This window comes from Xyrauchen texanus, chromosome 8, assembly GCF_025860055.1.
Source record: "Xyrauchen texanus isolate HMW12.3.18 chromosome 8, RBS_HiC_50CHRs, whole genome shotgun sequence".
Taxonomy (NCBI): Eukaryota; Metazoa; Chordata; class Actinopteri; order Cypriniformes; family Catostomidae; genus Xyrauchen; species Xyrauchen texanus.
The window spans coordinates 1184255-1212251 of record NC_068283.1 but is presented as its reverse complement, the minus strand read 5'-3'; the positions used below and the strand labels follow the sequence as shown (position 1 = coordinate 1212251).

General features: G+C 40.9%; 1 protein-coding gene across 2 annotated transcripts in view; it reads left to right on the top strand.

Moving 5' to 3' along the window:
* The window catches only part of LOC127647469 (protein kinase C alpha type-like), a 225238-nt gene that overhangs the window by 91445 nt on the left and 105796 nt on the right, over positions 1 to 27997 (top strand). The gene's annotated exons all lie outside the window — the stretch shown is intronic.

Below are 27997 nucleotides of genomic sequence, written 5' to 3'. Positions count from 1 at the left end.
TATGGCTTACAGCTTATGAAAACCCCAAATTCAGAATCTCAGAAAATTAGAATATTACATGAAATCAATAATAAAAAAAAGGATTTTAAATACAGAAATGTCGGCCCTCTGAAAAGTATAATCATGCATATGTACTCAGTACTTGGTTTGGGCCCCTTTTGCATTAATTACTGCCTCAATGCGGCGTGGCATGGATGCTATCAGCCTGTGGCACTGCTGAGGTGTTATGGAAGACCAAGATGCTTCAATAGCAGCCTTTAGCTCTTCTGCATTGTTTGGTCTCATGTCTCTCATCTTTCTCTTGGCAATGCCCCATAGATTCTCTATGGGGTTCAGGTCAGGCGAGTTTGCTGGCCAATCAAGCACAGTAATACCATGGTCATTGAACCAGGTTTTGGTACTTTTGGCAGTGTGGGCAGGTGCCAAGTCCTGCTGGAAAATGAAGTCAGCATCTCCATAAAGCTTGTCTGCTGAAGGAAGCATGAAGTGCTCTAAAATGTCCCGGTAGACGGCTGCGTTGACTCTGCACTTAATAAAGCACAGTGGACCAACACCAGCCGATGACATGGCTCCCCAAACCAACACAGACTGTGGAAACTTCACACTGGACTTCAAGCATCTTGGATTGTGTGCCTCTCCATTCTTCCTCCAGACTCTGGGACCTTGCTTTCCAAATGAGATGCAAAATTTGCTCTCATCAGAAAAGAGGACTTTGGACCACTGAGCAACAGACCAGTTCTTTTTTCTTTAGCCCAGGTAAGACATTTGACATTTGAAGCCCATGTCCAGGACCCGTCTGTGTGTGGTGGCTCTTGATGCAGTAACTCCAGCCTCAGTCCACTCCTTGTGAAGCTCCCCACACATTTGAATGGCCTTTTCCTGACAATCCTCTCCAGGCTACGGTCATCCCTGCTGCTTGTGCACCTTTTTCTTCCACACTTTTCCCTTCCATTTAACTTTCTATTAATGTGCTTTGATACAGCACTTTGAGAACATCCAACTTCTTTTGCAATTACCTTTTGAGGCTTTCCCTCCTTGTGGAGGGTGTCAATGATGGTTTTCTGCACAACTGTCAGGTCAGCAGTCTTCCCCATGATTGTGAATTCAACTGAACCAGACTGAGAGACCATTTAAAGGCTCAGGAACCCTTTGCAGGTGTTTAGCTGATTAGAGTGTGACACTTTGAGCTACAATACTGAACCTTTTCACAATATTCTAATTTTCTGAGACTCTGAATTTGGGGTTTTCATAAGCTGTAAGCCATAATCATCAAAATTATATCAAATAAAGGCTTGAAATATCTTACTTTGCTTGTAATGAGTCTATATAATATATTAGTTTCACCTTTTAAGTTGAATTACTGAAATTAATGAACTTTTGCACGATATTCTAATTTTTCGAGTTTCACCTGTATGTCAAATGTTAATATGAGTGGATTGTCTCTCTCCACATGGAATGTGAATGGTTTAAGCACCCCATAAAAAGAAGGATTATGGTTATTTCATTTCTTAAGCATAAGAAATATGATGTAGTGTTTCTGAAGAAACACAACATTTGGGAAGTTATGGGGTGGATGTGTTTTCTTTACTGATGGCTCAAGTAAGAGCAGGGGAGTCATTACACTGATAAATAAACATCTACAATTAAAAGGTCTTAAACAGAATAAAGATAAATTAGGAAGAGCCATTATTGTTTTAGCAGAAATTCAGGGGCAAAAGTTGATTTTAGTCACCTAACGCTGATGATCAGGGCTTTTATAGGTCTTGAGGGGATGTTGCAAGCTGCTGGCACCTCTCATGATATAATACTGGGAGGACTCTTTAATCTTTTGATGGATTCAGTGAAGCAAAAGTGTGTAAGCCACCTAGAGCAACATTGACGCTTCACAGGATGTGAAAAACCTTGGTCTTACAGATATTTGGAGACTTTTGAAACCATCTGGTAGGGACTATACATTTTTTTCATCAGTCCATAAGATTTATTCTAGAATAGATTTGTTTTTTATATCTAAGTCCAACATTTCATCCATTGTTGATTACTCAATTGGAAATATCTTAGTCTCAGATCACGCCCTGGTGAGTTTAGAGATGTTGCCACATGAGTCTGTCTCACGCATCTTGACCAGGTTCAGCCATAGGTGTCATTCCTGGACCACGAGGGTGGCCATCGCCTGCCCGAGTGACTGCGCCGTGACCTTCGTGGCTCTGAGGGTGAGGTCAGTCGCTGAGCGCATTTCCTGCAGCACGTCAGGATCAGGGCTACCCACGTGCAGTTCTTTGAGCGCCTTGGCCTGGTGGAATTGCAGGAGGGCCATGGCGTGCAGGGTGGAAGTGGCAGTTCAGGCGGCGCTGTAGGCCTTCGCTGTCAGCGAGGATGTTGTCCTACAGGCCTTGGAAGGGAGTACAGGGCGACCGCGCCAGGTGGTAGGGTTTCCGGGGCATAGATGGAGCGCAACAGCCCTATCCACCGGGGGGATCATCGTGTACCCGTGGGCCGCTCCGCCATCGAGGGTAGCGAGAGCGGATGAGCGTGTGGCTTTGTGATGTTGTGTGGTGAACGGTGCCCTCCACAGCGACGTCAGCTCATCGTGCACTTCCGGGAAAAACGGGACCGGGGGGGGGCGCGGCTGTGAGCCGCGTCTGGACCCCAGGAACCAGTCATCCTACCGCAATGGCTGTGGGGAGGACGGGGGGTTCCAGTCCAAGCCCACGCTGGCGGCGGCCCGGGAAAGCATGTCGGATGAACTGATTAATTTCAGATTATTTTACTCTGGATTGGGACACTCGGCAGGGTTGCCCTCTTTCCCTATTATTGTTCTGTCTTGCCCTGGAACCATTAGCAACCACGATAATAAAGGAAGATGATTTTCCAGGTGTGATGGCAGGAGGTGTGGTACATAAGCTTTTGTTTTATGCAGATGATATTTTATTATTTGTCTCTGACCCCACTAGATCTATGACTTGCCTCCACAGAATTATTAATTAATTTTCCAAGTTCTCAGGATACAAAATCAATTGGTCTAAATCCGAAGCTTTGACTCTGACAGTGTACTGTCCAGTAACGGCTTTCCAGCCGGGTGCCTTCCAGTGGCCCAAACAGGGCATTAAGTATTTGAGTATTTTATTCCAAGCAAATTTGTCTTATTTAGTTAGAGTTCATTTTGAACCATTAATATAAAGGTTTTCGAGCGATGCGGGGCAGGTGGGCTGCATTACATTTATCGATGAATGGGAAGGTTAATGTTATTAAAATGAATTGTATTCCAAAATTCAACTACAATCTCTCCCTGTAAAGGTCCTCCTCTCTTATTTCAAGTGATTTGGGAGCATTGCAATGTCCTTCATTTGGAATAGTAAACATCCCAGACTACATTTCAACCAACTACATAGGCTGATTGACATAGGTGGGCTAGGCCTACCCAAGATTTTGTTTTATTGTTATGCATTTGTTCTCAGGCATTTGGCTCATTGGTCGCTTTCACCTGAAAAAGCCCCTCCCTGGTTTTGTATTGAACAGGAAGTTCTTGCCCATATTTTGTCACTGCAAAGCCTTTCTATCAAACTACCCAGAGAAGTTAAGTCACACCCCATTATTTCACACTTGCACGTGATTTGGACAAGAGTGGTCAAATTATTTATTTCGGACATTGATTTAAATGTTGCCTCAAGCATATAGCTGAACCCCAAATTATGTATCAAGAAGTCCCCTTTCAGCTAGTCAGAGTGGATTGTGAAGGGGTTTACTACATTCAGTGACTTATATGAGAGTGGAGTGTTGAGATCTTTTGAGAATTTGGTTTATCATTTTGGGATTCCCAGATCTCAGTTTTATAGGTATTTGTAGCTGTTCCACCTGCTCTGTACTGTTTTTGGGAGTAAATGGTCTTCACTTATATAGCGCCTTTTTTAACCTTAGAGGTTACCAAAGCACTTTAACCTGTGTCCCATTCACCCATTCACACACACATTCACACTCACACTCGTACACCAATGGTGGCAGAGCAGCCATGCAAGGCGCTAACCTGCCATTGGGAGTAACTTGGGGTTCAGTGGCACATGCCCCCCTAAAGCGGCAGATACTCTGGGAGAGGTGATTACTGCTTTTGGAAAAGGTCAAGAGGCATCAGTGTATTACTCCCTGTTAATTCAGAGTCTGGGGACAGAGCTTCAGCTTCTCTTAAGAGATTATGGGAGAAACATTTGTATTTGGTATTGGAGGAGGGAGTGTGGACTAAGATTCTGAAAAATGTCACGTCTGTATCTATAAATGCAAGGGTTCGCCTAATGCGATTTTAGATTTTACATAGATTCTATTGGACCCCCTCTAGATTATCTAAGCTTGGTCTTAAAGACACTCCCACCTGCTGGCGATGCCAATCAGAAGTTGGAGACACTAACCATGTCTTTTGTTGGTGTGTTAATATCCAAGATTTTTGGTTAAAGGTTCAGAATTATTTGTGTGATGTTTTGAACGTTCAAATTTTGCTTTGTTCCAGACTCTGTATTTTGGGTGATGGGGCGGTCATGAATTTGGGGGATAATTACATAAATGTAGTTCTGACCAGTCTCATGATCGGCAGGCAAGTGATTTTAAGGAGTTGGAAGTCACATGGAGCATCCTTTTTTTCAGAGTGGTCTGTGGAAATGGGGAGGATAGCTACATTTGAGGAAGTGGTAAATAGAAGGCTGGGGTTTAGGGACTTATTTGTTAAAAAAATGGGGCAAATATTTAGTTTTTTGGGAGGACTCTCGGGTAGGGGATGTGGAGAGTGTAGTTTAGTTTAATCATGTATGTTTATTATTATTTTATTTACTTTTGGATGGTGAATGTGGTTCTCGCTCTCGGTGGGGCGCATGGTGAGTCGTGCGTGGATGCCACGGCTAATAGTGTGAGCCTCCACACCTGCTAGGTCTCCAGGAGGACTTAGAGCACATTGCTAAGTGGGCATACCAAATTGGGGAGAAAAGGGGAGAGAAAAATAAAAAAATACAAAATTGTATTAGTTGTATTTCATAAGCATTTATAACATAAAAGTTAAATTGCTCACTATTTGGCAGATATTGCATGAAATTTACGATTTTGTATTAATGTTGTTATAACACCATGCTATTTAAATAATTTATAATGCATTCATAAATGACTTAATAGTCATTCATGAACCCCTTAATAAAACCTTAATAAAGGGAACATTAATGCAAAGTGTTACCAGAAAATGAAGCAGCTCTTATAATATTTGGCTTGACCGCATAAGGTGGACGTATAAGTGAGGTTTCACCGTTAAAAAATACATAAAATATGTCATATTATTTTTAGCTTTAAACCCTATGTGGTACCATATTTATGGGAAGTGCTTTATCCTAAAAAAATCAATCAGCCCACATGATAAAAGGGAATGTTTTCTAGTGACTCGCTCTCATGAATGTGAAAATAATCAAAAGATATCCCACCTGTGATTGTGACAGGAGAATGTACTGACCAACTTCCAGGACAATAGCACAATCATCTAATAAAAGTTATAATTGTGCCACCATATAAAAAACTATATATTTCTTAAAAATCGTTTTAATTCAAACTGTGTGCAAGCTTTTGCTTTTGTGCACAGGCATTACTTGAAAGACTACACACTGTGCACCCTACATAGCAAGATGTACAAGAAATGCTTCACAAAGACAGAATTAAGAGTGTATCTCGAGTGTTATAAATATCTCTGGCAATCTATTAAATACGCAGCGCAATTAAATTCTTGGCCACCACCAATTTCCTCTTGCAAACATACATACAGGAAGCTCTCTCGGGCTTGTCATGGTTATTAATTGGTGGATGGGTTTAAGCTGGCCTGTAATGAATGCTTGAGGCAGATAGGTTTGCTGTAAGGAGAAAACATGGGTATACATTTGATCCTTTGTGTAAGGACTTAAATATAACAACTTTTGGTCCTAAATGAAATAATATTTGGTCCTGAATTTTAAAAAAGGCTGTAGATTGAATAACCTGTAGTCTTTTGTGTAGTAAATACCCTAATAGTAATACACTTAGGTCCTAAATTGTTATAAAGGCCCTAAATGTTATAACTTTTGGTCTTAAGTGTAATAAATCCTAAATGTAAAAACTGTTGGCCCTAAATGGAATAAAGACCCTATATGTTATAACATTTGGTCCAAAAAGAAAACAAAAAGTTTTGAATGTAACAACTATTGGTCCTAAATGTAAGAAAGGTCATAACTTTTCATTCAAGATGTAATAAAAGCCCTAAAAGTAATAATGTTTATTCCTAAATGTAATACAGGCCTTGATGTAATAATATTTGGTCCTTTTAGTCCAAAATGTAATTATAGAGTTCTTTTGGTTCTAAATATAATAATCACCCTGAATAAAATAACATTTGGTTCTAAATGCTTATATGTAGTGTATATGGACTACGGTCTCAAGATACTGTCCTCAGGACTGTTCCTAAAGCTTACTCTGAAATGGATAAAAAGGCTTTTAAGTTTTCAGCGCATCTGTCTTGGAACGATCTGCAATCTGTCCTTAACCTTATCGATATTAGTGAATTTAAGTCTAAGGAACTAGAATATTTTGATTGTTGTTGTTGAAAATGATTGTTTATTTTATATGTTAGCTGTGTTCCAAATGACACACTATACAAAATGTACTATGCTCTCAGCCATGTAGTGTATGAATTTTCAAAAGTGTAGTATCGCCCCAAATGGAACACTTAATGTTTTTTTACTACATAGAAGCATTCACCGTTTAACAGCTGACGGAAGTGATGTTTCAAACCCAAACGCTGTGTTGCCGCTAGCTTTAGCGCACTATCCACCCTCAGTTCAACACTTGTATCTCAATAATATACATATTCACACAGCATTGTATGATGGTAAAGCAATGAACTCACTTTTGTAAGGTGCTGTCTTCACAGAAGTTTCACTAGTTGTCATATTCTTCATTATTTACAATTATTTTATCAAACCAGCAGCGCAGCAAGGTAACTCCACCCCTTCCGCTATGTACATCAAGTCGCGCGCAATGAGTGCATGAAGTATCCAACATTCCACACTCTCGGTTTTGACGGTTGAAGAAGTGCATCATCCAGGTACTCGTTGTACACTTCGTTTTGCTGCATTTTCAGTTTAAACATACTACTTGCACTACTTACTCTACAAAATGACAGAATAGTGCAGAAGTGTAGGTTTGGGATGCAGCTGTTGTTTTTATAGGTTGTTGATTTATGTATTTATATTTTGTTGCTGCCTTTCTTGGCCATGTCTCTCTTGTAAAAGAGATTCAAATCTCAATGGGAACAACCTAGTTAAAAAAAATGTCAATAAACTGAATAAAGGTTATAAATAATTGTAATATAAATGATTGTGGAGTGGAGGTGGGTGGGGCTGGGTCGGAATATTGCGTGCCCGGTCCCCAATCGGCCAGATGAGGCGTGCGAGGGATAAAGACGGCCGGTGACGATGGTTCGAGAGAGAGAATTATGGGCATGTTTGTTTATGCTTTTATGCCGCTCTCCCCCTGCTCACTGGAATTAGAGACAGGTGTTAGACATGATTTAGCTCAGGTGCAAGCGCCCTTACCACTTCCTCTCCGCGACGGGCACTTGACCACACCCCGCTGCCACAATGATTAATAAAGGTATACAAATACAAATGTTATTGCAGTTAGGGGCTTTATTACATTTAGTCCCATTTTTTCAATACTTTTGTGAGATTTCCTCTAGAGGCAGAGAGCAGATTGAAAGTGTTTTTTAAAAAGTACTATTGTACCTTCACAATTATAACTGTCTGCTGGTGTGTCATTAAGTGCTGCTCTGTGCTGGATCTTTCTACTGGCAGTAAAAAGAATAGGAGTGAATGTGTAGGAGGACATGACTCTCAGGAGTTTTGAGAAAAGTTCCTCTGGTCTATTAGCTGTGGACGTGCAGCAGAGAGCCGGGACCCTTGTTAGATTGTGCAGAGGAATTGAAGCAAAATTTGGCACTGCAGTGGAACAGCAATGAACATGTAACAAGTGAGTTAACCAGTTATTTCAGGAGTACAGATAATGTGCTCACTACACATACTGTACACTACTTTCTTGCAAAGAATAGTAGGTAGTGTACTATTCCAAGCATACCCTTTGTCTGTTAGACACTCCCACTGTTAACATTTGAGATTTCCAAGCATATGTGTCGAGAGCAGCTGATGTTTACCTGAGATGAACACAGCAAATGCTACCTTTCCATTCATGGTAATGTGCACTAGACTTTCAAGTGCAAGTAAAAGTGGACATTACACACATGTCTGAATTCATCCCCTACAGAGCTTTAATGACTATCCTGCTGTTTAATAAATGTGCATCCCTCTCCGCGGGATGGGGGGAATTGTAATAAGACGGGTCTCCTTTATTTTTGGGGAAAGTTACGGTGTTTTGCATGACACTGAAACAACAGGAGTAAATGAGCATAACTGCATTCAAATGCAGATTAAATGTTAAAACAGCTTTCCATAGCTGAGTGCTTTTACATAGCACTGTATGATGCCGGTTTCCAAATAGTTCTTACAAGAGTTAACTTGAGGAAATGTTTTGCCAGTAGCGCATGATCTTTTTCTGGATTAGATCAATTATGGTGTTCACGTGCTGTCCGTTAATAGACACTCCCTGACACTGTCTGTGCAGAATAACATAATCATTTACTAGGCAAATAATAATGGTAATAATAGAGCTTGGCCATGTTATTTTAACATAGGCTATATATGGAAGAGTACACTACTACAGTATACCCTGTCAAGTCATTTATATTTGTATAGTACATTTCACAACACACATCGTTTCAAAGCAGCTTTACAGAAAATGAAACTGTAATATCTATAAAGTGTAACAGAGATTACAGTTCCCCTCTGACTAACATCATGAATATAATGCCAATATTAGTTATATATGTACAGTGCAGGTCTTGGTTTAAGATTAGTAAACTAAGTAAGTGTTAAGGGTCAATGACTTTTGTGCATGTACATAATACCCAGATGACCAAGATGTAACTTGTTCAATTGAAATCTGCTGAATATATTGAATAAGCCAAATATTATTCTGTAAGTGGACCAATAATAAAGTAGTAAAGATGCATATTGCATGTCTCATGATTGAAGCATGGTTGTACCTAAACATAACATGAGCAAGCACTTACTGGTGGGATTTTATCCAGTTAAGTATATTAAGACTTTAAGGGTGGTTAACCTGAGCAGTCACCTCTGACAAAGACATTTACAGCTGCAGAACGGTTCAACACCCAATGAGACATGCAAAACAACATGTCAATGAAATCAAATCCATCAAACCATCACCTGCTCGAGAGTCTAATTCACCATCAACTGCGGTTGGCAGATCATAGATTGAGCCTTTGAGCCGTCGGCTGTCTGGATCAAATGAGGCAGCACACACAGATGAATTATTCCCCTTCACATTATGATCCTAATGATCACACAACAGCTCAATCTGTTAGGCTGTATGATTTCAGCTACGAGCTGATGAGTCAGATCACACGCTAGAGTTAATCTCATCCCGTCCACTGAGTTTCAGATGTAAATCTGCTTTCCTGTTTAAATTCTTTGGGAAAAAAGGAAAAGATCTGTTTAGATAAAGTGTTGGGGAATGTTGTGGCTTTTTGAGATTATATTCCTATAATCCTATCCCATACATTCAGCCAGAGATTAAAAAAAGATTTTACTGCATAATAATGAATGTTTGATGGCATACACTACATGACCAAAATATGTAATCATCCTCTTCTAAATAACAGGTGTGGGTGTTGCAGTTATTCCATTGAGAACAAACCTTAATTCTACACAATATGGTGACATTCTAGAGATTTGTGTGCTTCCAACTTTATGGCAACAGTTTGGGTGTGTGTCCATTTCTGGTGTGGAAGAACTTGACCGGTCTGCACTAAGTTCAGGCCTGAAGCCAAACAGCCTCACTTGTGTCTGAGTGGGAGCGAATCCCTGAAGAGTGGAAGATGTTATAGCAGCAAATGGATGACCAATGAGTGCCCAGGGTTTTGAAATGAAATGTTCATCAAGCACATATGGTGTTCAGGTGTCCACGTATTTTTGGCCATGTACTGAAGTGTACATATTAGGGCTATCCATTAACTGGGTACCCCTTCAATCTTTAACCACGTTTTCTTCTTTAAGTAGCTTTAATGGAGTTTCTTACTTTTTCTAACTTGTAATTTTTTTTTTTAAGAATACATTGAATACTTTATGGTCCTGCCAGCAGGTACACACTATATCACGCTATAAGTCCCTGTATGCATAGGTCAGGCAAATGAGGTATCGTTTGAAAGCTTAGAATCTGAAGTTTTCAGAGAATACCATCAATTTTGCATTTATTTTACACAAAATAACAAAATAAGACCTGAAATGAATTAATTGTGTATCTACTTTTACCTTAGGCTGCTATCTAAAATATGAGCCCTTTTTAACTTGTCTGTGAGCTTGCTTGGCTGAATAATCCAATGTTGAATCTTAGATGGTCAGAACAAAATATGCCATCCAGCAGGAAACTGATGATGATGTTTCTATTGCACCTCGATTGAGCTTATAGTCCACTCAGAGGATGAGATATTCAATGAAACAATGAGGGTGGTATATAAATTGAAAACTAGACTGAATGTCTATGGATGAGCACATCTGTGAGTGCTAAATTGCGTTAGAGCACCAACTACCATTCTTTCACAATTAGTCTACATTGTGTGTGAATGGTGTACTTTTAAGTTTGAGTGTGAAAATTTGCTGGCAGCAGCGCAAACATCTATCAGAGTTTAACAAGTTAAGTTATGAGTAGCTTATAGCTTGGGAAGTTAAAGTTTTGAAGTGGCTTCACTGAGACTGAATGATATGTCCAAGGAACATTTCAGCACTTTTTTTGTTAGTGAAAACAAACCTGTACTGATGGTTGTTAGTAGTGAAGGCGTATCAGGAAGCTCCAACAATAGTTGCATCTCAGATTTGTTCCATGGCCTGATGTCACATGAAATCGAAAAAGAATGACTCTCGATCACTTTGATGCTGCAAATCTCTGCATGTTTGAATGCCCATTTTGAAAACAGCTGCCTATGTAAGCAGTAGACAGCAAGGCTTTGTAAAAGAGTAAACATGTTAAACACAGCAAAAAAGTTTATGTCTGTTCAACATATCTGATGTTTACAGATATGATGACAAGAAATATTATTATATCGTTTTGCATCATTTTAATTCAGTGATCCTGCAGAAGTGATGCTGTCTTCTGCTCATCACCATAGCAACATCTCTGTTGTCTATTCTGTGTCAATTATCATGTGTTTTACACCCCAATTGCTGCATGACTACTGTCAAGAGAATATCCTCACATACACTGCAATTATATGTAGGTGTTTTCTCCTGCATGAATGTGGCATCTTCCAGTACTGTGAGCTTCCTGATCTATTGTTTTAGTATTGAAATCATATGTAAATGGAGTCAAGGTGTCATGCGGATAACAGCTGCAATGATTGTGTCTGTGAGAGATAAGCAACACACACACACACACACACACACACACACACACACACACACACACACACACACACACACACACACACACACACACACACACGTTTTATGGGGACTTTCCATAGACATAATGGTTTTTATACTGTACAAACTTTATATTCTATCCCCTAAACCTAACTCTACCCCTAAACCTAACCCTCACAGAAACTTTTCTGCATTTTTACATTTTCAAAAAACATCATTTAGTATGATTTATAAGCTGTTTTCCTCATGGGGACCGACAAAATGTCCCCACAAGGTCAAACATTTCGGGTTTTACTATCCTTATGGGGACATTTGGTCCCCACAAAGTGATAAATACACGCTCACACACACACACACACACACACACACACACACACACACACACACACACACACACACACACACACACACACACACACACACAGACCTAACAGGGCTTGACAGATCTCATCTCACACAGGAAACACTAACTGGGAATCAACATTTCCATTATCACCTGATCTGCTGGCATCTAGCCATGAAACTGTTTGTATGGATGAAAATTGTAAGGGATTGAAATATTCTGGTTTCCAATTTTAAGTTTCTTTTACAACTTTTGAAAAAAGAAAATGCTGTTTGTTCTGGATTACCAAATGAATGTTTAAACATATTTTGTTGAAATGTTAATTTCATAATTGAAATGTTTTATTTATTCATTATTATATTTTATAAAATAGTAGTGTTACAAGTTTTCTACACAGAACACAGTAACAATTCATTGTACTTTCGTGTTTGAATGATGCTGTAGATTCAAAAAGAATCAATCAAGAGTCATTTGTTCACACGGGTCTGCACTGCTCATTTGGAGGGGTGTTACAGAGCTGCTGAATGGTAGCGCAGGAAACACTGGCAGAGTATTTTAGTTGAGTCATAGTGACCTCTCCGCAATGGTGGTGGAATGCACGTTCAAGAACTGTTAACTGAACCGATACTTAAGAAAATTGTTTGGTTCTGGTATATCTATAAAATTGGAACAGGTTCTAAACCAAGAACCCCAATGTTAGAGTCTGCAGCATTGCAGTAGAAACATTTTGGGCTGCACTGCATTGTGGACTGCGTAAATTACTTGCTTATGAACTCTTTTATCCATTAAATATATACACAGAAAATGTCAGACCTCAAGATGAGCAACACCAAGCACCAGTGGCTAAGTTTACGCGCAGTCTAATAATACAACTAATAGCTCAAATGGAACGAAATGTATTCATGTAAACATCTACTCATGTAAACACCCTTCTCAGTGGCTTCTCGCTGTAATGGTTATGTCGACATGTTAATACTGCATTCGTGTCATGTCAGAATTACTGTATTTACATGTTTTCGACTTGCATAAACCATTCACATCTTTGTCATAGTTACTTGTTGAAAACTTGCAAATAGTTGTTTTGCCAAGCATTATTACTTACCTCGTGTCACTTATTCAGTCTAAACAAATAAACAACTTAGAGAATTGCAGTTGTAAATTCAAATGGCATTAGTTATTTCATACTGTTCATGTACTGTACTTGGTATAGTTTACTTTCCTATACTGTGTATATATATATATATATATGTGGCCAAAAGTTTGGATTTTGAAGTTTGGATAGAAAGAAATTGGTACTTTTATACACCAAAGTGGTATTCAACTGATCACAATGTATAGTCAGGACACTAATAACGTGAAAAATTACTATTACAATTTGAATACTTCAAAGAGTTTTCATCATAAAAAACATCCTACACTTGCAGCAATGACAGCTTTGCAGATCCTTGTCATTGACCAACTTATCAGTTGTATCACTTGTCCAGATACTCAGGTGACATTTCACCCTTTCACACTTCCTGTAACACTTGTCATAGATGTGACTGTCTTGTCAGGCACTTCTCACACACCTTACAGTCTAGATGATCCCACAAAAGCTCAATGTTAAGATCCATAACACTCTTATCCAATTATCTGTTGTCCAATGTCTGTGTTTCTTTGCCCACTCTAAACTTTACTTTTTGTTTTTCTGTTTCAAAAGTGTTTTTTTCTTTGCAATTCTTCCCATAAGTCCTCCTGAGTCTTTTCTTTACTGTTGTACATGAAACTGGTGCTTAGCGGGTAGAATTCAATGAAGCTGTCAGCTGAGGACATGTGTGTCACGGTTTTTAAATCCTATGTCTCTTCCTTGTCTCGTGCTTTGTTTATTACTTGTGTGTGTGTGCGTGGATGTGTGGGCGTGACTCGTTACCGTGATCAGCGCTCAGCCGCAATCACTCCTCTTCACCAGCTGTTACTCATTCCAATTCCCTTTAAATACTCACCACTCTCTCATCTCTTTGTCAGATCGTTTGTTTGTGATGTCCGGTTGTGTGATCCCTCTGAGTTCCATTCCAGTTCCTTCGTTGTCCCTGTTTCGTGTTCAGTTGGTTGTCACCCGGATTCGTCGTGTTTGTTCAGCACTCCTCATCACTCTTCTCACCCCATTCATCTGACCATTGGAGCCCCTGCGTCACTAGACCTTCACCCCGGACTTCACAGTTAACTGTTAATAAACTTATTGTCACTTGCAACTTGCTTCCTAGCTTCATTCGTGACAGAACGATCTGACCACAATATGGAAGCAGCGAGTAACAGTTCAGACAGTCTAGAAGAATTCGTGAACAACAGCAGACTTCGCATGGAGAACCAAGAGAAGAATCTCAATGACACAGCTCGCGCCGTTCAGGCTTTAGTGGCGCAGGTGTCCGGACTCACCCAGCAAATCCAACTTCTGCGAGCTCCCACTGCGCAGCCCACACCGCTGATTCCTCAACCACCACCAGCGGTCCTCTCCCAGTCGGAGCCCCGCCTACCGGTTCTAGAGTTATATTCAGGTGAACCCAGTTTTTGTTGAGCTTTTCTAACACGATGCTCAATGCATTTTTCTCTACAGCCCAGAACATTCTGTGATGAAAGAACCAAGGTCACCTTTGTTCTGACGCTACTTTCTGGGAGAGTGGCACTATGGGGAACGGCGGTGTGGGAGAACCAGGACGAATGCTGCGCCTCGTTCCAAGCGCTCTCCGCGGAGATGAAGCGGGTTTTTGACCGGGCTGTTTCCGGTAGAGAAGCAGCCAGAGTGCTGGCCGACTTGCATCAGGGAGAGACTTTTCTGTATCTGACTTTTCTATCGAGTTCCGGACCCTAGCGGCGGAGGGGTCAATGGAACGAGGAGGCGCAGTGGGACATGTTCCTGCATGGGCTGGCTGACCGCGTCCAAAAGGAGATATACGCCATGGATCTCCCCACCAAGCTCAACGACTTGATCGCCTTGGCGTTAAGAGTGGACGCAAGGCTATCCAGAGTGGAACGGCGAGGACAGACCAACCGTACTTTGGGAGGATTTGGAGGCCAACGTTCTGGTGGCGGGGATGCGTTCAGGTCCGTCTGTGATCCCGAGCCCATGCAGGTGGGTCGAGCCCGGCTTTCCCGGGAGTAGAAGGAAAGGCGGAGATCCCAGGGCCTTTGCATGTACTGTGGAAGAGCTGGACATTTCGCCTACAACTGTCCTTTAAAAGGGACCTGCCCGATAGTAAGTATGAGGCTACTATCGGGTGGGATCTCCGCCGAGAAGACCTCATCCACATCTACTCTCCTCCCGGTAAGACTCCAATGGTCAAACCACCGTCACGACTGTCGAGCACTTCTGGATTCTGGGGCCGAAGGTAATTTCATGGACTACAAGTTCCCCTCAGGTCTCTCACTCATCGGATTGCTGTACACACCCTCAATGGCCAGGAACTTCCCACCATTTCCCTAGCCACTGAAGACATCACTCTCGTCACGTCAGGCAATCACACCGAGACTATCTCCTTTTACATACTGGACACTCCTCTTGCCCCCATCGTCCTTGGTCATCCCTGGCTCACCCGTCACAACCCTAAAGTGGACTGGCAGTCTAAATCCGTGTCGGCGTGGAGCAATCAATGTCATAAGTCTTGTCTTGTGTCTGCCTGTCCGTCTGTTTCTGTCCCTGTGTTTCAGGAGGAGACTGTGGATTTATCTAACGTGTCCGCGGAGTACCTGGACCTGAAGGAGGTGTTCAGTAAGTCTCGGGTGGCTTCTCTCCCTCCACATCGTCCCTATGACTGTGCCATAGAGTTATTGCCAGGTACGTCTCCGTCTAAGGGCAAGTTATATTCACTCTCGGTTCCAGAGAGGGAGGCTATGGAGAAATATATTTCTGATGCTCTAGCTTCAGGATTCATCCGCCCTTCCTCTTCTCCAGCGGGGGCGGGATTCTTTTTTGTGGGGAAGAAAGATGGATCTCTGCGACCTTGTGTTGATTACCGGGAGCTGAACAACATCACGGTAAAGAATACTTATCCTCTGCCGTTGATGTCTTCGGCTATCGAGAGGTTGCAGGGAGCATCTATCTTCACGAAATTGGATTTACGTAATGCTTATCATTTGGTCCGCATCAGGGAGGGGGATGAATGGAAGACCGCTTTTAACACCCCCAGGGGGCACTTTGAATACTTGGTCATGCCATTCGGCCTGTCCAACTCCCCAGCGGTTTTCCAGGCACTCATTAATGACGTGCTGCGAGACATGGTCGATCAATTCATATATGTTTACCTGGATGACATATTGATTTTGTCTTCCTCTCTCCAGGAACACGTGCAGCACGTCCGACTAGTGCTTCAGAGGTTGCTAGAGAATGGGCTTTTTGTCAAGGCGGAGAAATGCGTTTTTCATGCACAGTCTGTTCCTTTCTTAGGGTACATCGTGTCGGTTGAGGGAATGCGCATGGATCCTGAGAAGATCAAGGCTGTGGTAAATTGGCCAAGCCCAGAGTCCCGTAAGGCCCTACTGAGATTTCTGGGGTTCGCCAATTTCTACCGGCGTTTCATTCGCAATTTCAGTCAACTAGCCGCGCCTCTGACCGCCTTGACCTCTCCCAGAACTATGTTCAGGTGGTCAGACGCAGCTGAGGCTGCGTTTGCCAAACTGAAAGGCTGCTTCGTTTCAGCCCCCATCCTGATAACCCCTGATCCGTCACGTCAGTTCGTGGTGGAGGTCGATGCGTCAGAGGTGGGGGGTAGGCGCAGTGTTATCCCAGCGTTCTCCTTCAGACGACAAGATACATCCTTGCGCATTTTTTTCTCATCGCTTGTCCTCGGCCAAACGTAATTATGACATTGGTAACAGAGAGTTGTTGGCAGTCAAGCTAGCTTTGGAGGAATGGCGCCACTGGTTGGAGGGTTCGGGGGTACCTTTTATCATCTGGACCGATCACAAGAACTTGGAATACATTCACACAACTAAAAGATTAAACTCCAGGCAGGCTCGGTGGGCTTTTTTTTTCAGTCGTTTTGATTTTACTCTCTCGTACCGCCCGGGTTCCAAGAACATCAAACCCGATTCTTTATCACGTATTTTTGATCGCTCCGAACACCCGTCCACTCCCGAGTGCATTTTACCAGAGACGCTATTCATCTCTACACTCACATGGGAGATCGAATCGAAGGTCAAGACGGCCTTAGAAGGGGTAACACCCCCGGCTCGGTGCCCACCGAACCGTTTGTTTGTGCCGGAGGGGTTACGGTCCAGCGTTATTCAGTGGGGACATTGTTCTAATGTGGCTTGTCATCCAGGAGTTAATCGAACTAAGTTTTTAGTCAAGCAACGATTCTGGTGGCCTCTGATGGCTCGTGACGTTCACAGTTTTGTTTTGGCTTGCTCAGTCTGTGCCACTGGTAAGAGTTCCAATCGACCCCCAGACAGGTTACTTCAACCGCTGCCGGTGCCGTCGAGACCCTGGTCCCATATCGCTCTAGATTTTATTACCGCCCTCCCACCCTCCCAGGGTCACATGGTAGTTTTAACCGTAGTGGACCGGTTCTCGAAGGCGGCCCACTTTATTCCCTTGCCCAAATTACCCTCAGCCAAGGAGACAGCGGTGATTGTCATTGACCACATCTTTCGGCTACATGGTCTCCCGACAGATGTGGTCTCTGACAGAGGACCCCAATTTGTGTCCAAATTTTGGCAAGAATTTTGTAAATTACTGGGAGCGACTGTCAGTCTGTCCTCAGGGTTTTATCCCCAGAGCAATGGTCAATCTGAGCGAGCCAACCAGGACTTGGAGAGAACGTTACGATGTAACGTTGGACTAAGGCCCGTGAGACTCTACTCCAAGTGGGGTCGCGCACCAAGGCCAAAGCTGATCGCCACCGGTCTAGGCCTCCCGTATATGTCGTTGGTCAAAAAGTGTGGCTTTCTACTAAGAACATTCCTCTCCGCTCCGTATCTAATAAGCTTGCACCCAAATTCATTGGCCCATTCACTGTCACCAAGATTGTTAGTCCGGTGGCAGTCCGCCTCAACCTTCCTCTGGCGTACAGGAGACGGGGTCGTCTTTCATGTATCCAAAATAAAACCTGTTTTTTATTCCCGCATTAATCCGCCGGTTCCGGTTCCGCCAGGACTGTACTGTCACAGTCTTTAAATCCTATGTCTCTTCCTTGTCTCGTGCTTTGTTTATTACTTGTGTGTGTGTGCGTGGATGTGTGGGCGTGACTCGTTACCGTGATCAGCGCTCAGCCGCAATCACTCCTCTTCACCAGCTGTTACTCATTCCAATTCCCTTTAAATACTCACCACTCTCTCATCTCTTTGTCAGATCGTTTGTTTGTGATGTCCAGTTGTGTGATCCCTCTGAGTTCCATTCCAGTTCCTTCGTTGTCCCTGTTTCGTGTTCAGTTGGTTGTCACCCGGATTCGTCGTGTTTGTTCAGCACTCCTCATCACTCTTCTCACCCCATTCATCTGACCATTGGAGCCCCTGCGTCACTAGACCTTCACCCCGGACTTTTCCCCTATCTTCACAGTTAACTGTTAATAAACTTATTGTCACTTGCAACTTGCTTCCTAGCTTCATTCGTGACAATGTGAGGTTGTTCAAGTTCAAGTTCAAGTTCACATCTGGTCTTCCTTGTTAGAGTCAGTTGTTCTTTGTCTTTGAAGACTGTAGTTACACATTTGTATGAAATCTTCAGTTTTTTGGCAATTTCAAGCATTGTAAAGCCTTCAATCCTCAAAACAATGATTGATGATGAGTTTCTAGAGAAAGCGGTTTCACAAAGACAATGTTAAGCTTCATTTAATGAACCAAATATACCAAGTATATATATATATATATATATATACAGGAGAACTGAGCGGGCTGGTGGGTTGGCCGCGAAACATGCCGAATGTGCAGTGGTAAGCAAAATTGAGCCGCCGCGTTATGCAGAACAGACCACAAAATGGCGCCGCGATATGCAGAAAAGGATAGCGAATTCTATGTTAGCAACAAAATGTCATTGTTGTATCTTTGCACTGTCAAACAAACAAGTGACAGCCAGTGTTGAAGCATTTTACCAATCAGAATTTAGCATAATTAATTCAGATTGAAAGTAATGCCCAGCATCATCCAATCACTTCCATCCATGTTCAAATCAAATGATCTATTATAAATGTTGAATCTATGTACTGATGATCATTGTCTCATGTGTGTCAAACATGTTGAGTGATCCAAACATCATCTGCAGCCTGAAACTGAACTTCTGATCTGATTTTAGGAGTGAACGCACTTAACTGCATAGAGAGCTATAGGATGCTCCCTGTTTAGTGCATGACTTAACCTCCAGTGTGCTGTCTGTCTGCACTGGTCTCAGAACAATTATAGAGAGCTATAGGATCCTCCCTTGCTCCCTATTTAGTGCATGACTTAACCTCCAGTGTGCTGTCTGTCTGCACTGGTCTCAGAACAATTATAGAGAGCTATAGGATCGTCCCTTGCTCCCTATTTAGTGAATGACTTAACCGCCAGTGTGCTGTCTGTCTGCACTGGTCTGAGAACAGTTCAAATGCACCTTATTTTCATCCTAACTCCATATAAAGCCTCTGAAAGACACATTTTTCATCTTTTGGATGAACTCATTGATTCTCACCGTGATAATGCACAGTGAATATAGGATTTCTAAGAAAACAATTCGTGAAAAATCCCTGAAATTTTACAAATGTCATATTGGATAAAACTAGAGACTCTTTTGACTCAAACAGGTTTCAATTTAAAGACTTAATGAGTTTTGTTGGTGTTTCTCCCAAAGACAAACTCTGATGTGATTGGTGCCTTGATATTTTGAACTGACTTCAGTGAGTTTAAATGAAAATAAATTATCCATAGGTTATAGCATAAACATAACACACAGTCCACACAGGAGGACGCAGGGTTGCACGAGCTTAAGTTCCAACTTAACAATTTAAACAACTTAAGGTAGTTTATTTCAAGTCAAGTGGTTTCATTTGCCTTGGCAAGCCAATAAGGTTGGTCTGGTCTGAACACTAGCTTGACCAGCTCGGACTTATAAGGAAGCCGTCTCTCTTGCTGAACAATTTAATTTCATTTATTTAATTTACCTTAAATCTTCTTGGTATGTTCATGATAGTTTATGAGAGAAGTATCAATGTCCGATTCGTGAACCGATCATTCTTTTGAGTCTTTGTACTTGATTTGATTCATTAAACTGATCTGATTGATTCATTTATGAATCGAACTGAGTCGATTCTCAAGTTTAACTCACTGGAGGGGAAGATTGTCAGTGAATAAAGACTAAAATGTTGGTCTTTTAATGACACAAAGGTATCATAAGGCTTCATAAAACTATTGGACTATGTGTAACAAGGACTCAGGTAAGTTGGGATCCATAAGCAGTTTTTATTGAACACACAGATGTGAACGGGCAATGGTCAAGCAATGGGTGAACAGGGCAATAGTAGGCAGGCTGAGAGCGTGGTGAGGCAGGAAGAATGTCGGGGCAGGCAGCAGACAGCAATACGGAGAGGCAGACGAGAGTTCAGGTAGGCAGGTAGCAGTCAATCATGGTCAGGAGGGAAAGCAATGTCGGTAAACAGATCAGCAATGAAGAATGTAAACTAGACCGCTCAGTAGTGTAGCCGGAACAAACAAGACTTTGCAGTGAGTGGGTAACTGCGTGTAACTTAAATAGAGGGAGATGAATGGGGATCAGCTGTGGATTAATTAAGCCCGGTATGTGGGTGCGGAGGTAATTAGAATTCAGGTGAATCGGATCTCCGGTGGCCGATCGGGGAGGCGCCTTCGTAGGCGTTTGTGACACTATGGACTATTTTTAAGATATAGTGCTTTTGTCCTTTTTTGGAGCTTGAAAGATGTAGTAACTGTATATCGTCGCTGATCTCCAAAAAAATACATTTTTCAAGAGCATGGAAAAACTCTTTTATCTTACAAAATAATCTTACAAAAATACAATAATTAGTCACCTTTAACACCATAAATAGAATTCTATCATTACACATCTGTTCAATATTTTAATTGGACTTACATGGATTTTATTTTCAAACATGGACATATAGTTTTCTTATGAGCTGAAATGGTGCATGTTTAGTTACAGACTCGAGTCTAACTGTTCGTGTTCCCAAAATTCAGTTGGCAGGTTATCGAATGATAGAGAATTTATTTTTGGATATAATCTGAGCTTTCACTTGCTATTTTAGATCGAAATCAGTTTCATGAATAGGGTTCTAGTCCGGTTGTTGCATGGACAGTTTAGTTTCGAGACGGGCTTTCCATGTCAGAATTAGATTTTACTCTCTGTTTCACGAAGATGGAAATCTGGCAACCGTATATGGCTGGTATAGTCAACTTCTCAAAGCCACCTGACATTGTGCGTGCATGAATAGCTTTGGTTGTCAGGGAAATCACAGAGCCAGCATGATGTAGACAATCTTCACTACACTTCAGCCGAGCATAAAGTTGGGACGCTTCTCAAGGCCAAAGTATCTCTTTTTCTGTTTGTGTTTTTGTGTTGAATTTTCTGCTGTGTTTCATTTATAGCTTGGCTTCGCTCATGTCTCAGGTCATCTCTCAGAGGTGTGTTGATGAAGGTTTCATGCTGTGTTTCTGTTCTCTGACTATCACACTGAGCTATGGACAGCTATGGAAAAAATGGTAAGTGTGGAAATCGGGGAGTCACACTGACCACAAGTAAAAGGTCATATGCACCGTTGGTTCCGTGAACACACTCAATATTTATACCATGATCAATGGAAACATGTAGATGCTTCATGCTGCAACCACCAAATCTATGCCGTTGATTCTCCTTCAATCCTCCTCACGTCCCAGGAGGAAAAAGACACAGGCAGAAGATGAGCTTTTATTTTCAGCCACGGCTGTTTATATCACACACAGCATGAGAGAAGATGAGTGAATGAAGAAGGAAAGAGAAGAAGAGAGCACAGAGGTGAAGACCTCTAACGCTCAGTTAGATATATAGGCCAAAAGTTCACATGATCAACTGTCCAATGACACAGAGGGGTTCCAAAAACGAGTGGTTTATAAACTGAATCCCCCAACCAAAACCCCAAACCTAAACTAACCATCAGTAATGTTGTGACAGGGGGGAAAATCCAACCTCCAATTCGTGCTTGTCACTGATAGGAACGCTATTAGTATGTACAGTACTGTCCCATCACCAGCAAAGTAGCCATCAAGTGTTAAAACTGTGGCATGTTTCTGTTGCACCAGCATGAGACTTGCTGGCAATATCTGAGATGTTATTTAAGATGCCAGGGTACCAATTAAAGCGCTTGAATGACTCATTGTGTGCCAGTCACAGGGTTCTCCGGGTCTCTACACTGTTTGTTTTCATTACAGTCTCTTCATTTGACTGGACACACTGACTGCATCTGTTTTACTTGCACTCTTGTCTCCTCATTTAGCACTTAGACAGACTGACAAAAGCTGTCTGGGGAAAATAAAGAGCATACAGCACCAGGTGATATTTAAACAGAATTATTTATTTTCTGCTATAAAACAGATACCCCACCTGTTAATTATTATACTACATATCAGCATTAGTTCTAGTTGTATATGTTAACTTGGTGTGTTTACATTGGTCCTACAGAGCTAAACTTTTGACAATCAGCAGATAGTCTGGTCTACATTGTATGTTATTCTGGCCAGGAACAGCACTTATAGACAGGAAGAGACCTTTGGAGCAATCTGTAAAATGACCACTCAATACAGATTACACAGCTAGCAAACTGTTTATAAACAAAAAAACAAACACAAAAATGTAGGAAAAGCTGTCTTTGTTTTCAATAAAGGTAATTCTCTAAACTTGTTACATTATGTACGATGAATGTGAACCAATCAAGTATGTTCAACAACATGGGCAAGGGGATTGCACAGGGAATGCATTTTTGGAGCAAAAGGTGGAGACTTAGGCCCCATGATTTACCATGAGGAGGTTACCCCATGTGACTCTAACCTCCTTAGCAACCGGGCCAATTGGTTGCTTCGAAGACCTGGCTGGAGTCACTCAGAATGCCCTGGATTCAAACTCATGACTCCAGGTGTGACTCGCTGAGATACCCAGACCCCGAAAGGCTGGCATTAATCTGATTGGCGCTGTGCATCAAGCTGTCATTGTGACAAAAAGGAGACTTTGAGAATAGATAACACCGTTAATTGACGCACATCCATGCAAAATTACATTTATACTCATGAAAAAAAAACTGATTTATGAGCTTAAAACTCAATATAATAACTGATAACATCATAAGCCTACTAACAATTTATGCCCAAATGATGTCGTAAATTAATGTTTTAAACATTGTTTTGAACTACTGAAATAATGCTAAATATTTAAGTGCAGGGTCTTTCCAGTACTCGAACAGGCAGATACACACATGTACGCCGAACAGATTTCATTTTGATCCCGCGAAACGAACAGGGAACGCAAGTACTGTACCGTGCAGCTTCCCGTGTCTCTCTCGTGTGAAGCTAACTATGGTCAAGATAATGTTGGTTTGAAAATCAGGTTTAATTTAAGTACACCTGTGATGCGATGGCTTAACATGTACGAAATATTGTATTTTCTTTGTAAATTATGAAGTCATTTCAAGTGAAGAATGTCTTATGCATTCTCATCAACAACTCTTACACTTTTTTAAATAGCAGAGATTTTATGATGATATCAGTGGTGGCGTAGTGGGCTAAAGTACAGAACTGGTAATCAGAAGGTTGCTGGTTCGATCCACACAGCCACCACCATTGTGTCCTTGAGTAAGGCACTTAACTCCAGGTTGTTCTGGGGGGATTGTCCCTGTAATAAGTGCTCTGTCGCTGTATATAAAAGAGCCAAATGCATACATTTAAATGTAAATATCATACAATCTTATAAATAAACATAAACACCATATTAAATAAAAAATCATGATACATTACAACAAACACTATATATATTTACTTTATGCTTTTATGTGTTCTATTTTAATTAGACACATTTTACAGGTTTTAATCTTTGATACCAGTACAGTGTATATATATATATATATATATATATATATATATATATATATATATATATATATATATATATATGTACATCCCATAAAATCAGTTGACATAGTAATTCAAAGTTGGGCAAAATCTTCTGGCATTTTAAAGTGGACTTTAATGGCAAGAAAAACTTTTTGCATCTTATAATGCATTGCTAATGCATTATAAGACACTATACATACAGCTATAAAACATATTGACTGTTTAATTTGTTTAATTTTTAAATCTAAAAAAATATTATTTTCTCTTGCTGTGAGTCTCTATGAGTAAACCTGCTGCAGCTTGCTGAACATCCACGTCCTTCCCAGTCTCTATTGCGCACGCACTGGGTCTCACTTGGGCAGTTTGGCTTTTGAAACTGATTCAGATGAGAGTCACTGAGGGTTTTCGGGTGATGTGAAGAGAGACAGCAGCTTGCCCGTATTTCTTGCACGCCTGGTGAATAATGAAGAATCTTCATTCTCTGTACAGTAAATCCGTTTATTATTCCCGGGACATTCACCATGCGTAATAAATCAGCATGCACTGCTCCACACAATCAGTTTTTGTGTGAGGATGTACAGTCGAGTCAAGCAAGTACCTCCTAAACATTTAAATATGACAATTATAAGTTTACCCATTGTACAAAGGTGCCTGGGTTTGTTCCTGGCAGGCAGCAGATGCTCTAATTAGAGCCTGCAAGAGTGTTGAGACACCTTTTTTATATAGCGTGAAGTTTAAGAACGTAAAATAAAAAAGAATACTTCATTAATTGTGTAAATAATATCCCAGCCCTACTTACAACATTAATCAGTAATGTGACACAAAAATATTAGGCCTATGTAAAACTTTTTCAGCACAATACGAGGCACACCCGTGCTCGTGAGAGACAGACATAAACTACTGTCGCAAGTGCACGCTGCCAAGATGACATAAGCACAATGCACCCACATCAATAACAGACAGAACGTGAAGCATGACTGTCCAGATCCCAACACCAACCGAAACCAAACCAGAAAGGGTTAGCCAGGATTCAGACACCATGCTCCAAACATAAAACATGAGACCAACAGAGGAGTGCACGGCAGGGAAATAACAACCGAAGCCGTGTGACAGACATAGGACGTGTGATGATGTCATGGTCCTGTCACACAAAAACCCAGAATGACAGTGTGACAGGACCTTGACAGCAGTGGTCATTAACATTGATCTTTGACATTCACTGCTCTGAAAAACAGTGCTGTTATTGTACTTTCATTGATACAACTCTGAAAACAAATCCGGTTCTGCTCGAGGATATCAAATAAAAGAGTCTGGTTGGAAGTCCAAAAGTAATAGGACGAGATTACCCCAAAAAATGTTATCTGTGAGATTACATTACTGATTGCAATTTTTGTCATGTAATTTGTAATCAGTACCAGATTACAGTTTTCAAGTAATCTTCCCAGCACTGTTGGCAAGTAATGTTAGCATGCTAAACACATGCTGGTAGGAAGCACAACTGAGTTAACTTGGTCAGATGCTACGGTTATCACAGCACTTGCCCAATGGATAAAGCAATGTAGAGTATTTCAAATGTACTAGTGCTCAATCTAGGCTCAAACTCCACTCTTCACCGTGATAGTAACCCCCAAAAAACATAAACACTACAAGTCTCCCCCTTTATATTCATCTTGTACAAGCAAGTGGCAATTATCGGGGGCCAAACATATATGGGAAAATGACAAAAATAATCTGATTTGACAGGAAAGATCAATCAAACTCTAAACGCCTTCAGAGGGCTGACGGCATATTCACTGTTCTCTTACAGTCATTCATGTTTAATTGTTGGTCAATTTCATATTTAAACCACCTCAGATGCAAGTTTAAACTTAATCCATAACAGAGTTTAAAGTAATGGAGAAACACGATTAAAATGAATTAAGATTTACAGTGAAATTCAAATCAGGATCAAAACAATTATTTAAATGTTACCCTGATTATTTTGAACCAAATTGAAATGATCAGATAAACCTTGATTTAATCTAAATGTAACATTAATCCTGGCTGGTGCAGCCCACCCTTAGTCTACCTTTAATTAATCTTTGAATCATTTGTAGTTATGTGGCTTCCTCTGGTGGACAAACAGGACTGCTTTTAATGCCTTTGAAATTCTTAAATACAGTTGAGAAATCAGGTATTTCTTATGTTACAGCTGTGCCAAATTGATGAAACTTTGCATGTTGCCTCAGAATGTTCTTTTGTGCATACATGCTAAATTAAAATTATGTGCTTACAAGATATGGGTCAATTAGTCATAATAGACTATACCCAAAACCCGGCTAATATCTTCTGAACGATATCAAATTTCATTTGATATATTTTTGTCAGGAATGTCTGTAGATAATGTATACTCAGTTTCGTGCAAATCAGGCAAACAGCCTAGGAAGACATTTTAAATGGTAGAAAGTTTTCTGCAGAAATGGAAATTCATGTGACCAGATGATTTGGAGGTATTGATGGATTCACAGAAATAAAAAAGATATATTTTTATCCTATACAGTTCTGGAGTTAATTCAACTGCTTTGAGCACAGTTGCACAATTAGGATTTTCTTAAGTTATAGCACCCCCTAGCATAAAAAATGAACAAAACTCAACATGTTACCTCAGAGTATTCTCTTGTCTATGTGTACAACGTTTTGTTAAGTTTGAATATTGCGCTCACAAGATACAGACCAATTAGTCATTATAGGCCATGCCCCAAAACATATTTGCTTATATCTTCAGAACAATGTGACGTATCAACATTCTTTTGATAGCTTTTTGTCAGTTGGGGTCTGTAGATGATGTATACATTTTACATTTACATGTATGCATTTGGCAGACGCTTTTATCCAAAGGGACTTACAGTGCACTTATTACATGGACAATCCCCCCCGGAGCAACCTGGAGTTAAGTGCCTTGCTCAAGGACACAATGGTGGTGACTGTGGAGATCGAACCAGTGTCCTTCTGATTAACAGATTACCAGTTATGTGCTTTAGACCACTACAACATGAATCTGTAGATGATGTATACATTTTACATTTACATGTATGCATTTGGCAGACGCTTTTATCCAAAGGGACTTACAGTGCACTTATTACAGGGACAATCCCCCCCGGAGCAACCTGGAGTTAAGTGCCTTGCTCAAGGACACAATGGTGGTGACTGTGGAGATCGAACCAGTGTCCTTCTGATTAACAGATTACCAGTTATGTGCTTTAGACCACTACAACATGAATCTGTAGATGATGTATACCAAATTTCGTGCCAATCTGATTAACGGTCTATGAGGAGTTAGAAAAAGTAGGTTTTTCAAAACATTCTAAATGGTGGAAAACAATTATAGACGGAAATGACATCGGAAATATACATTTTGTAGGGCTTGACTCAAGGAATCAGAGGAAAAAGATTCTAGCCCTTATGGTTGCAGAAATATTAGTCAAAATGTAAGTGTTTATGTTGGGTCCCATGCAAAGGCATGCTGGGAACTAGAAATGGTCAGTTCAGTTTCAGTTAACCAAATAAAATGTTTTTTTTTAAATAATATGAACATGGGAGGATTGAGTAAAACTGACGATAGTGAAAGTGCTTTTTTTGGAGTGTATGTTATTAACAGCATCACTATTTTTGTTTATCATATGTGAACAAATTTAATTTGAACAAACATATTTTAGCTAATATTTTAGCATATTTTAGCCACTTAAATAGGAAGAGGCCATCTGACTGACAAATAAAGCAACCAATCGTGGTTAATCTGAATTTGCATATAACCTGCAGATCAAGCTGATTATACAGTTTATAGATATCTAGTTTATTTGCTGCTAAGTGTCGCAATCAAAACTCTGAATATCTTTCATTTAATGTCATGAAAAGATCTGATGTGACCAAACTTTTGTCACAAATTTTGTCATGTCTAGTGATTTCATCAGAAGTGCTTGTTTGAGCAGCCTGCTATCTTGTAAATGCGACATTGTTTCCCGGCCAGACGGATATAAATCTGTGCAGCCTGATTCCTGAATGTTGCATCAGCACAGCCAATCAG